The 12,512-nt window shown below is 51.2% G+C and overlaps 1 long non-coding RNA gene across 1 annotated transcript; it reads right to left on the reverse strand.

Moving 5' to 3' along the window:
- Window positions 1-2,700: 2,700 nt before the first annotated feature.
- LOC140524759 (uncharacterized) lies at window positions 2,701-12,446 on the reverse strand. Its single transcript, XR_011973826.1, has 3 exons — window positions 11,765-12,446; window positions 11,072-11,175; window positions 2,701-4,030 (listed from the first exon to the last, which is right to left on the reverse strand). It is a non-coding gene; the product is annotated as an uncharacterized lncRNA (long non-coding RNA).
- Window positions 12,447-12,512: the final 66 nt, after the last annotated feature.

Consider the following 12,512-nt stretch of genomic DNA (forward strand, 5'->3'; position numbering starts at 1 on the left):
CACACGGACACACATATACACATACGCGCGCACACATGCACACACATGCACACACACGCAATACATGCACGCGCAGGCACGCACTCCCACATACACGCGTACACACACATATACACACGCACACACGGCCAGAGAAGTGTTCTAAGACCTCAGTTCCCAAATCGCAGACCTCCCCCACCCCTAGCCGTTTCCTAAACAGAAAAGACGATTTGTGGGTTTTGCGGGGATGGAGGCAGGGGCTTTCTGTGCGTCTCCCCAGCGTCTCCCCAGGGCCACAGTTTACTGGGGAGGGAGCATCTGGGCAAAGGCCAACTCTCCCAGACGGCATCGCTGGGCTCCTGCCACTTACCAGGAGCTCTAAGGGCCTGGGGAGGGACCGTCAGGCGGGTGAGCGCTGGCCTTCCACAGAATCCTGAGAAGGGGGAGGCCAGGAGGGGGCTTGGGGTGGGGTAACCGCCGCGGAGAGATGGGGGGCGGGGTAGAGAATGTGTCCTGGGGATGTCTCCTGTTCCCCAATCAGCGGCCTGACGGATGGCCCTGTCCCTCGGGGAATGAGCCGAAGACGGAGGAAGAAAGCGGCCCGTCTATATCCCTGGGCAGGAAAAGACAAAGAAGCGCCAAGTGCCTACGCTGAACCGGGTGGTGGAAGCTGGCTGGAGCCCAGAAGGAGAAAAGGGAGGGAGGGGAAGGAGGGTCGTTCAGGGCAGAACCCCAGGAGTGCTCGGAAGGGCAGAGACAAGAAAGGAGACCCCGGCCTAGAGAGGGAGAAGAACCGGGGGAGGAAGAGAGATAAAGGTGTGGCTGCGAGAAACAGCCGGTGGGGGAGGTGGGAGAAGGGAGAGACAGAGGCAGAGAGACAGAGATAGACAGAGACAGAAAGAGGGGAGAGAGATACAGAGACAGAGAGAGAGAGAGACATACAGAGACAGAGAGACACCCAGAAAGAGAGAGAAAGGGGAAAGACAGAGACAGAGACAGTGACAGAAAGAGGGGAAAGACAGAGATACACGGAAAGAGAGAGAGACAGAGACAGAGACAGAGACAATGAGACAGAGAGAGGGACAGACACAGAGAGAGAGAGACAGACAGAGAGAAGGTGATTCAGGAGTCAAGGTCCCTGGGAAAGGTATGGGGAAGTCACTATGGCTCCTGCCCTGCTTCCAGGATGGAGTCGCCCAGGTGGCAGGCCAGGGGGGTGATTTCCCCCTCCCTTTCCTTCCTTCCCATAACTGACTGCTCCAGTGTGAGGCATGCAGGCTGGACAGCAGCAGCAGCAGCATACCCAAGTCTCCATTCCTGTCTTCTGCCCATTTATTATTGGTCAGGTGCCGCTGGGGCTTCGAGGCCACCTCACACCCCTGGGCAGCACAAAACCAGGGGACATAGGGGCTTGGGCTGTGCTCTGCTACATCTACGAAGGCCAGAAGAGGAAGCAAGGGCTACAGGACTGTCATAGAATGGAAATCTGGCCAGGCAGGGTAAGAGAGACTCTTTTCCCTTGATCAAAGGTAGCGCCTGACTCAGGAAGTGTAGGGCAGTTGGGTGAACCAAGGGCAGGCTCTCCAGCTGTTCTCATCTTCTTGGGCACCTGAGCAGCCCTGCCATAGACAGGAGGGCACTGAGCAATCAAGTTGGCTGGGCACAGTGCCCACCTGAGGGCCGAGACCACCAACCTTCATTGAGAGCAAAGCCAACCATGTGTTCCATCCCCAGCCATTAGCAGAAGAAAGGCTCCTCCCCCCCTCCTGAGGAGCTAGATCTCTCTCACTTGAGATGTATGTGTGGGAGTGTCAACTGAACTCATGAGCCACACCTTCAGACTAGAGTGCTGGCAAGAAGGCCTTTTATAAGCCCACAAGCTTATTCAGGGAAGGGGGGTTTTGGTAGGGGCAGTCAGGCCCTGAATTGGAGTCAGTTGGAAGCCCTGCCAGGGTTCCCAGATGGTTGTACCCATCCTGCCCAAATGGCCTCACAAGCATCTTCCACTTTCCAGGCTTTTCACTTCTACATGGAATGTAGACCACACAGTATTCACCAACAAAAAGATGTGACTGAACATAATTTTATATGTAACAAATTCAGGAAACAGAAGTAGTTTAAAGAACTAATGGAAGTCATATAGAAAGCATTAGCCAGCAATAAATAGCAGGGAGGGAGTGAGAGGAGTCAGATCTTTCTCAGGTCTGGTCATAGATGGTTCTCAGTCTGTCCCAGCCTCCTCCTTCGCCTTCTACTCCCACAAAGTTTTTTCTAGATTACTTTCTAGACTTCCTTCCTTCCTTCCTTCCTTCCTTCCTTCCTTCCTTCCTTCCTTCCTTCCTTCCTTCCTTCCTTCCTTTCTTTTCTTTCTTTCTTTCTACCTTAAACCCATTTCACTCTGAAGCCCATAGATTAGACCACAATAGGTCCCTACCCAAGCTCCACTTAATGGCTTTTTTTTGGACACTCCTGGCTTGGAATGAATGTCAATGGTAACTGTTTCTCTTTGAAACATCCACCCTGAGGGTCTTGCCCTCACACCTTGATTTTTTTTCTATTTCTGATTAAAGAGCCCTATTCACTCTATGTGAGTACCTGAAAAGGCTTTAGCCTAAAAGGGTCAGGGTCTTCCCACTGCATCCTGGGCCATCTCTAGTCATCCTGATGAATATCTGGTCACTGGATCCAGATGGCTTAGGAGAAGAAAGTGAGGCTGGTGACGTTGCACAGCCTTCCCTCCCTCAAATCAAAGTCAACTGCAAGTCATGTCATCAAGTCCCTGATGTCAAGGTCCTCTTCAAAAACGAAGGATAAATACAATCCTCATGGACCAAAGCCTGCAGCCTCTGGCACCCAAGTTGCAATGGCCAGTCTCTGGTCTTGGAGCTCATATCACAAAACACCCCCAGAGCTTTCTTTCTCCTTCTATGGGACTGCCATCACACCACTGCCTCCCTGGCTGCTGCTCCCAAGTGCTCTCTCTTTCCTGTCACAGATTCAGCTCAAAAATTCCTGGTAGGGGGGGCCAGGGGTGAACGGAAAACCTTGTCTGGCTCAGGCTTGGCCTGAGAAGGAGCCATTGTCCATCTGGGACCATATTTTTCATAGTGGCCAGCCAGGTTTCTGACCTCCCCCACCCCCACTTTCCCACACCCAGAAAGCAGTCAGAACACCTGGTGACACTGGGGACTAGAGAGTGGTCGGAGGGGCTTGGGTAAACATTGAAGATGAGGCCATGAAGACTCCAGGAAACCCATACCCTAAAGGGACCTTATCCTCAGGGAGGTGTCTTTGGCACCTCCACACACACACACACACACACACACACACACACACACACACACACGATACACATCACACACGCATGCCCACATGGACATATAGTCACAGATGCTCATGGACACACATTCTCATACCTACACACATGTACCCACCTATACATGAGTGCTGGACCCGAAGCCAAGAAGACCTCAGTGCAAATCTGATTCAGACACTTCCTGACTTCGTGAGCCTGAGAAAGGTACTTCACCTCTGTTTCCCTCAGCTCCTCATCTGTAAAATGGGCATAATAATATCACCTGCCTCTCGGCGTGGCTGTGATGATAAATGAAGATTATATTTATGGGCAGCTAGGTGGCGCTGCAGTGGATAGACTCATCTTCCTGAGTTTAAATCCAGCCTCAGACACTTACTAGCTGGGTGACCCTGGGCAAGTCACTTCAGTCCATTTGCCTCAGTTTCCTCATCTGTAAAATGAGCTGGAGAAGGAAATGGCAAACCCTCCCAGGACCTTTGCCAAGAAAGTCTCAAACAGGGCCACAAAGAGTTGGACACAACTGAAAACAACTCAACAACACTGTCCAATGTTTCTTTTCTGAAAGCTGGATACCTTGCACCACAGCTGCATTCTAAAGGGCTTGAACTGAGAACTTTCAGAGCAGTTAGGTGATTGGCAATTCAGGGCCTTCTGTTCAGAAGTAGCTGCGCCTGCTGCCTTGTGGTTCAGACCCCAAGCTCAGAGCAGGGTTCCTCTTCCAGCTTCTAGCCCAGCCTACAGAGGAAGAAGCAGGGTGAGAATCTCAGGCCCAATGGGAACCTGCAATTCTACCAGGCACTGAACCCAGAAGCACCTCTTGTTGTTCAGACCCAACAGTGGCCAGGGACTTACAGAGCTCAGGCCATGTTTGCAGGACCAACCAGAGATGGACTTCTTGTGCCAAGCCTAAGCTAGAGACAAGAACTCTAGGGATTTAGAAACTGCCTGCCAGCCTCCGATCAGGAAAACCAAGGTCTGTAAAGCCCTGGGTTGGATTGGGAGAGGTGAGTCCTGGGAGTTGGAGACAGTGACAAATGCAGGAGGTGGGATTCAGCCCTTGGGACCAATCCCCAGGCATATGCAAGGTTGGAAGGCCAGCACTAGTCAAAGCTGTGCCAGCCAAGACCTTGGGCACTGCAGAGGAAGACCCTGAGCCCTAAGTGACCCCAATGTTTCACTGAGCATAAGAGGAGGGGGAAGGATCATGAGGGATTAGACAAGATGGGGACTGCAACCACCAGCCAAGGGGGATGAGGAGGAGCTGAGGTCCAGGAGCTGAGCTGAGGTGGGAACAAGTCAGACACAGACGGAGGGACCAGTGTCACTGCTGTCCTCACTTTCCCTTCAAGGCTCTTGTGCTCCTATTAGAGGTCTCCCAGCCAACCCTTCATGCTCATAGGGAGTGCCAGGTTCATCCACAATGACCAGTCTCGATGTGCAAGCCTTAGTGTAGGTACAAAGAAGAACCTTCTATCTAGGATGTTTATGAGGCTGCAGAGTCTACTGAACAAGATTATGGACTGACCTTCCCTGCCTGCTTCCCCTCCCATGCCACAGAGGCTGGACAGGGCTATTGGCTGGTCTCAGATGCCTTGGGGTTGGGACCACCTGGAAACTTCTCTTCCAAAGCCAGCATCTCTGGATGCACTGCTAGCCGGGGCCCCAGTGGAAAGAGGGGACAGGCGGCCATCCTTCTACCTCTCTGGGGTCTCCCAGGCTCAGGGGAGATTTCCCCCACTCTGCCCTTCGGGGGTGGCTTGTCAGTGTCTCTTGGGGAGTGTAGCCCTCTTTGCCATCATGCCTTGGCTGGCAGGCAGGAGAAGGACTCCAGCCCCTGGCTCTCCCACTTTTTTCTGAGCAGCTGGGTGAAAACGGCCCAAGGACACATTCCTCTTTTGCACCAAATGATGCTGGATAGGGCTGGAGATCTCACTACTGACTTCCCCTTATCTATTTGGAATGCTTTTAATTAGGTTGATCTATTTCCAGCTGCTGGAACAAGTAGCTCAGGGCCTATTGGTAGCATTTAAAGACACTCTGAAAAAAGCTGGTTTTCTCTCCCAGAAAGGCCCTCAGAACAGGGTAAGCAGAAAGCTACCTTTGTTCCTTGGGGTGATCCAGGGGAGCAAACATGGGGCACAGCAAAGGCTGCATGCAGATCCCCCCCCCCAGGAAGGGGACCACTAGCTCCTCACCCACCCAGGCATATGCATGCACGCACTCAGAGGGCTGGGTGCCAGTGCTGTCCCTCATTGTCCACCCTAGTCAAAAGCCCCTCAGAGTTGGGAGTGAGTGGTGGTGCCCCCCTGTGGCACTGGATGGTTTTTCAAGGCCAGTTCTTCACTTGGTCATTGTGTTCTCTCTTTTACTCTTTCATGAGTCTCCATTCTGAATGTAGATGGTGGAGCTGTGCCAGAAGACTGGCCCACAAACTCGGCTTCTCTGGTGGGCTTTCAGAAAATCTGAGAAGCAGCTAAAAGAGCAGATCCCTTCTGGAATGAGGCTGACTATCCTCTCCTGTTGCTCCCCCAGCCACAGACAGGCTTCGGGGCCCCCAGCTCTGGCTCTTGTCCTGGTCAGGGCAGAGGCAGGGGTGTACTCCAGGGGCACAGTCATCACCCTGCCAATACAAGTGCCTCCCAAGGTTCAGTCCTGGTCCTTCATCCCTTCTCCGCCTAGACTTGACTTCTCCTCAGATCCCATGGACTGAACCAACATGTCAATGCAGGTGATTCTCAGATCTACTTGTCCAGCCCTGACCTCTCTCTGGACATCCAGTCTCACATCACCAGCTGCTTTCCTGGACAGCTCAAACTCTCTCATCCAGCCCCCAACCCTCCCCTCTTCCTACGTTCCCTAGAGGGCTCAAGGGCACCACCTTCCTCTTAGCCACTCACAATAGAAATCTCAAGAGCATCTTGCTCATCTCACACAGTCAGGTGAAGCTAGGTGGTGCCACAGTGGATAGTGCACTGGGCCTGAAGTCAGGAAGACCTGAGTTTAAATCCACCCTCAGACACTTCCTAGTAGAGTGGCCCTGAGCACGGTAACTTTTTCTGCCTCAGTTTCCTTTTCTGTGCAACAGGGATATCACAGAGAAGAGGTCAAATGAGATAATAACTGTAAAGCACTCAGCATAGTGCCTGGCACAGGGGAAGGGTTATATAAATGTTTTTAAAACCCCCAAAATGTGTCATTTCTATCTCCCAAATATCTCCTGCCCCTTCCCTTGTACTGATGTGGGCCACTACTCCAGTTCAGGCATTCACAGGCTCCTCTCTGGACTCTTGGAATAGCCTCCAACGTGGTGCCCCTCCCTCAACTCTCTCTGCTCCAACCCATCTTCCCCTCAGCTGCCAGGGGTTTTCCCCCCAGTACAGGCCTCACCATGAAGCTGTCCCCTCCTCTCAATAAGTTCTTGGCTCCTTAGGTGTCCAGGACTATATAGGTCCTAGAGGATACTGCTGCCCCTTTTGGGCTCTCCCTCACGCCTCCATGTCAGTCTCACCACTGTGCTTCACCTACCACACTCATCTCTGGATGGGAGATGCAGAAGGTCAACAAGTACGTCCTGCATGTCCTTGGCCCTGTGACTTATTACAGCCACCTCCTGATGAGCAAACCAATGATCCTGTGATCCTGTGTTCTGTGATGGTAGGCTGTTTAAAGACTTCTGGCCAGCCTCCTATCCCACTCTCAATGTCTCACTCTCAATTGGACTAGCCAAATATGAAGCAAGAGGTGAAATTCTTCCCTTCCCATGGCATTTTATAGGGGTACACCAACATTGCACAGCTTGGTTTCCCTGTTTCACAGACACCCAGGGATACCCCCAGTGGGTTCCCACCTTTCTCTATAGCAGACCAGGATTTGGGACCAGTGGTGTTTGGTAGGTTGGGACCATAGTCTTCTGTGCTTCTTGAACCTCTCCCCAATGGGCTCAGACATTCTTCGCCAACAGTGGGCAGGCACGCAGCTGCCTGGGTGTTACAAGTGCTCTCCAATCTCCTGGAGAGGGAGGAGAAGTCCGGGTATCTCTATGGTCCTTTCTGGACTTTTGGATGACTTTCTTCTCTCCAATAAACAGCCGTCCAACTTGGCCCCTTGCTTTTGCTGGCTGAAGTCCTGCAGCCCTTCTTGACCTGGAGCCATTGCTACTATTTATCAGGTGTATTTTATTAAATTTGTAACTGTTTTTAAAAAGTGAGTGAGGGAAAAAAGGACAAACCAGAGGGTCCTGTGGGCAAGCAGGGCCTCACTGGAGCCGCTGGAAGGGACAGTCACCAACCGGATTTCCCATGACTGGCCTAGGAAAACCTTGGAAGCGTAGAAGGGGAGAGCACACTTGGTGAAAAGATCAGCCTCAGGCTTCTGACAAGGTGGTCTGCATCTCTCTGTACAGCTGTTTGGCAGCAGAGCCCAAAGACACTTGGCTATGATACCCACTGAGGGTCCTCCTAGCTCTGAGTTCCCAAATAGAAAGAAGCAACAGCAGCACCCTTCCACTTAATCAACAGTGTGTGTGTGTATGTGTGTGTGTGAGAGAGAGACACACACACACACACAGAGACAGAGATAGAGACAGAGACAGAGACAGACAGAGAGAGAGAACAGGGAAGGGGAGAGAGAGAAAGGAGAGGGAGGAAGAGGGGGGAGACGGAGAGAGAGAACCAGGACTGGCTGCCATATGGACAAGGTGGGATCATGACTGGGGGGGTGTTGGTGAGAGACAGATGCCCCCCCCCACCCCCCTTAGTCCTAGAAGCTCCTGGAGGGTGGCCTCCTCTGTTCATGTCTCTTGGACCCTCCAGCCCTCCTCCTTCAGGAAGCAGCGAACTCACACTGTGCAAAACGAGAAGCTCAGCCCTTCCCAGGCCCGGCTCACCTGCCTCCCTCTTGCCTAAGCACAACCCTCTTTCCTCACTGTCCTTGTTGAGTTAAGCTGTAGCCAGATGACTTCAATGACTGCCCTATGAAAACTTCCCATCCACTAGAGGCTGCTTGTTTGAGTATAACCACCAGGGGGCGCTGTCGAGCAAGGCAGGCTTCCATGTTAATCCTCTGAGTCCAGGGAAGCGAAGTTGATTCTGCAGGAATGAGTTTTCCTTAAGCCCTGGGCCCTGAGCTCTGCCTTCAAGGGGGCAGAGGGGCATGGCTGCTTGTCCCAGAGTTCGGTGGCACTGGGCACTGCGTTGCTTCCATCCAAGAGAGGGTATTTTCCCAGGGATGGGGGTCCCTCTCTTTCTCTTGGATCACTCATTAAAACAATGAATAAACGAATGGGGAAGGGGAAAGGAAAAGAATAATGTAAAAAAATTCATAACATTCAGTCTGAGCTGGGACTCTCATCTCATGGCTGCCCCCAAAACGAGTTCTTCCCTATTTTGGCTCTATCACACGCCCTGAAACAATTATTCAGAATCCTCTCCTTCCTCAAGGATGGTGGTGACAGGCACAGAAATAGATATGTTTAGAGGAAGGTAATTTTGTTCTGTTTTACAGGTGTAGGAAGAGGAAAAGCAGGGACCACATATCCATTTCTCACGCAGCATCTGCAGGTTCTTGCTGGCGCTGGGTCCTGATCTGCAGGCACCTGACCTGCTCATTTCTTGTCCTCCCCAAATCCCAATCCTCCAGCAGGGCCTTGTGGCTTAACTTTTAGCAGCTGCTTTTTGGTATCTCACTCTGCCTTCAAAGGCTTCCCTCCTTTCCTTCTCCCCACCCCCTTTCCCAAAGGTCAGGGTCAAAGAATACTTTGAGAGTCTGGGTAGCTGGTCCAGCAACTTTGATCCCTCCCACCCCTGAAAGTAGGACTGATGGGGGATGCTTGAGCTTGGAGCCTGCAGGCTACTTCCTAGTCTCCTCTCAAATGCCAAAAATGGAAACACTTTGGCTCTCTCTTTGTATTTATGGGGATATAAATTGGAATTTTTTTGGAATTGGAATTGAATGCTGAATGTACTTTCCCATTCCTTACACTGTCCTCCAGTGAGAAACTAAGGGACTTTATCCTTTCTCCCTCGCATAGCCACTCTTCTGGAAAGAACCATCTACACTTGCTGCCTCCTTTATCAGCTCCTCCACTTGGCTAAAACTTACAAATGACCTCTGAAATACTGAATCTGAGGAGTTTTTCTTGTCTTCTTTGTAGTGATACAAGGACACTCTCAAGGTCTCTCTGAAGAACTCTGGAATCAATTGTGAGACACAGGAGGCACTGACAAATGACTGCGGAGTATGGCGTGCCCGAATCAAAGAAGGCACTGTGTTCTATAAGCAAAGCAGAATTGCATTAGCTCAAAAGAAACGTAAGATGTGCAAATTCAGAGACATCCCCCTCCCAAATGTCCAGATGGATTGTTTGTGTAGGACCTGTGGCAGAGCTTTCCTAGCTTGTACTGGCCTAAGCAGCCATGGCTGGACATCCTGGGCACTGACCCCAACATTGTGATGTTATTTAGGTCCTCCTGAAGTCAACCAGCTTGGGACAGCACTGATCCACTTCCTCCTAGACACATTTTCTCTTCTTGGCTCTCTGAGACTGTGCTCTAGTTCACCACGTCCCTAGCACTCACTCCTCAGTGTTCCTTGATGGACCATCCACAAAAATTTCTCCCCGGTGTTCCTCTTCTCTCCTTACACTTCTTTCTCCTTTGTGATTTCATTTGCTCCCATCAGTTAAGCATCTGTTCTGCTTTGATGGCTCAAACTATATAGCCAGCTCACGTCTTTCTGTGAACTCTGCCCCACATGGCCAACTGCCATGGACATACACATGGCTCCTAGGTATCCAGGTGGCAACTTGAATTTATTTTGTACAAAACAGAGCTGATTCTCTTTGTCTGTGAACTGTTTTCCTCCAAAGACCCCCATTTCTGGATGATAGCAGGCACCACCATCCATGAGGAAAAAGGTTCTGAGCCATTGCTTCGAGGAACATGATAGAGGCTAAAATCAGGAATAATAAAATGATTTATATGATATCAAAAATCAACAAGCATTTATTAAGTGCTTACTGTGTGCTAGGTCAGGGCATCTAGGTGGCACAGTGGATAGCTTGCCAGACCTAGAGACAGGAAGACTCATCTTCCTAGGTTCAAATCTGGCCTCTGACACTTAGTAGCTGTGTGACCCTGGGCAAGTCACTTAGCCCTCTCTGTCTCACTTCCTTATCTGTAAAATGAGCTGGAGAAGGAAATGGAAAACCACTTCACTACCTTGGCCAAAAAACCCCCAAATGGGGTCACAGAGAGTAGGATACCACTGAAAATGACCGAACAATGCACTAGGCACTGTGTTTAGTGTTGGAGAGGCAGAAAATACAAATAATCCCAGCCCCCAAGGGGCTGACATTCTAATAGGGGAGATAACATATAAATCAGGACATTCAAGGTCAATGAATAGACAGATGGACAGATAAATGGAAAGTTAAGAAGGAAAGACATCAGTGCAGGGGAGTGGTCAGGAGAGTCCTCTTTCAGAAGGTGACACTGGAGTTGAGTCTTAAAGGAAGCCTGAAATTCTTGGAGTCAGAGGTGAGAAAGAGCAGGCCACTGGTGGGGAAGAGTAGATCGTGGAGAACCAGTCAGTCAACAAGCATTGGTTGTTTTTCCAAGTGCTGGAGGTAGGTAGAATATAAGTGCACTAGAAAGGTCATAGGGGGCCAAGATGTGAGAAGCTTTAAATGCCAAAGAACTTCCTATCTGAATCTGAAGGTCAAAGGGAGCTGCTAGAGTTTACTGAGTGGGATGGGAGTGGTGATGTGGTCAGACTCACCCTTTGGGAAGATCAGCTGAATGAAGGCTGGATTGGAGAGAAACCTGAGGCAGGTAGATGCACTGGCTGCTATGGCAATAGTCCATGTGTGAAGTGATGAGGGTCTGTATCAACCAAGCAATCAATCAACTAAGGTTTCCTAAGCCCTTACTATGTTTCAGGCACTATGCTAAGCACTGGGGGACACAAAAAGATGCTGCAGAGGTGAAATGGACAAGAGATGACAGAGGTGAAATGGACAAGAGATGGCAGAGGTGAAATGGACAAGAGATGTAGCAGAGGTGAAATGGACAAGAGATGACAGAGGTGAAATGGACAAAAGATGGCAGAGGTGAAATGGACAAGAGATGTAGCAGAGGTGAAATGGACAAGAGATGTAGCAGAGGTGAAATGGACAAGAGATGTAGCAGAGGTGAAATGGACAAGAGATGTAGCAGAGGTGAAATGGACAAGAGATGTAGCAGAGGTGAAATGGACAAGAGATGGCAGAGGTGAAATGGACAAGAGATGTAGCAGAGGTGAAATGGACAAGAGATGTAGCAGAGGTGAAATGGACAAGAGATGTAGCAGAGGTGAAATGGACAAGAGATGTAGCAGAGGTGAAATGGACAAGAGATGGCAGAGGTGAAATGGACAAGAGATGTAGCAGAGGTGAAATGGACAAGAGATGTAGCAGAGGTGAAATGGACATACCTTGGCACCATCTTGGATCTGGGGGTGAGAGTGAGGAGCCCAGGATGCCTCATAAGTTGGGAGCCTGGGGCACTGGGAGAGTGGGGGTGTTGTAGACGGAAGGTTTGGGGGAAAGATGGCAAGTTCTGCTTTGGACAAGCCGAGTTTGAGATGCCTGTAGATGAAACTGGGGCAGAGAGAGGTTAGGGCTGGATTTGTCCGTCCAGGGCAGGGCTCATTTGCAGGGTCAGGTTAGGACTTCCGAAGGGCAGATTGCGCGTGGTGGGGAGAATGGGCAAAGAGATGCCCCCAGCATCTCCAGGAATACCCGAGTGCATGAAAGTGCAAACTCGGGAAACTGAGGGAGGGAAGAGGGGAGCCTTCCCTTTGTAGCCGTCGCAGCCACGTGGGGGGAAGCTGCGGCTAGAACCTCAATGGTGAGAGCCATCCTAAGGGAGGTCCTGGAAAGTCGCTGAGCTCCCTGTCCCTGTAAGTATTTCAGAGGGGGTGCAGGGACTGGCCGGACCCTGCCTCGTTGCGGTCCTTCGAGGACCCCATCCAGCCCGGACTCGTTCAGCCCCGCCCCGGGCCACCCATGCTCCCAAGCAGACCCGGTTCGGTGTGTGAGCTGAGTGTCCGCCAGGAGGCATTCGCGAAGGCGGCGGACTGCGCAGACGCGGCTGTATCCGGGAACATCCGGGCTCTGCCGGGGGGCGGGGCGGAACTCAAAAGGTGTCGGAAGCGGAAGCTGCCCCACTCCCAGGCGACT

The sequence above is a fragment of the Notamacropus eugenii genome, chromosome 2 (genome assembly GCF_028372415.1).
Source record: "Notamacropus eugenii isolate mMacEug1 chromosome 2, mMacEug1.pri_v2, whole genome shotgun sequence".
In the NCBI taxonomy this organism is placed as follows: Eukaryota; Metazoa; Chordata; class Mammalia; order Diprotodontia; family Macropodidae; genus Notamacropus; species Notamacropus eugenii.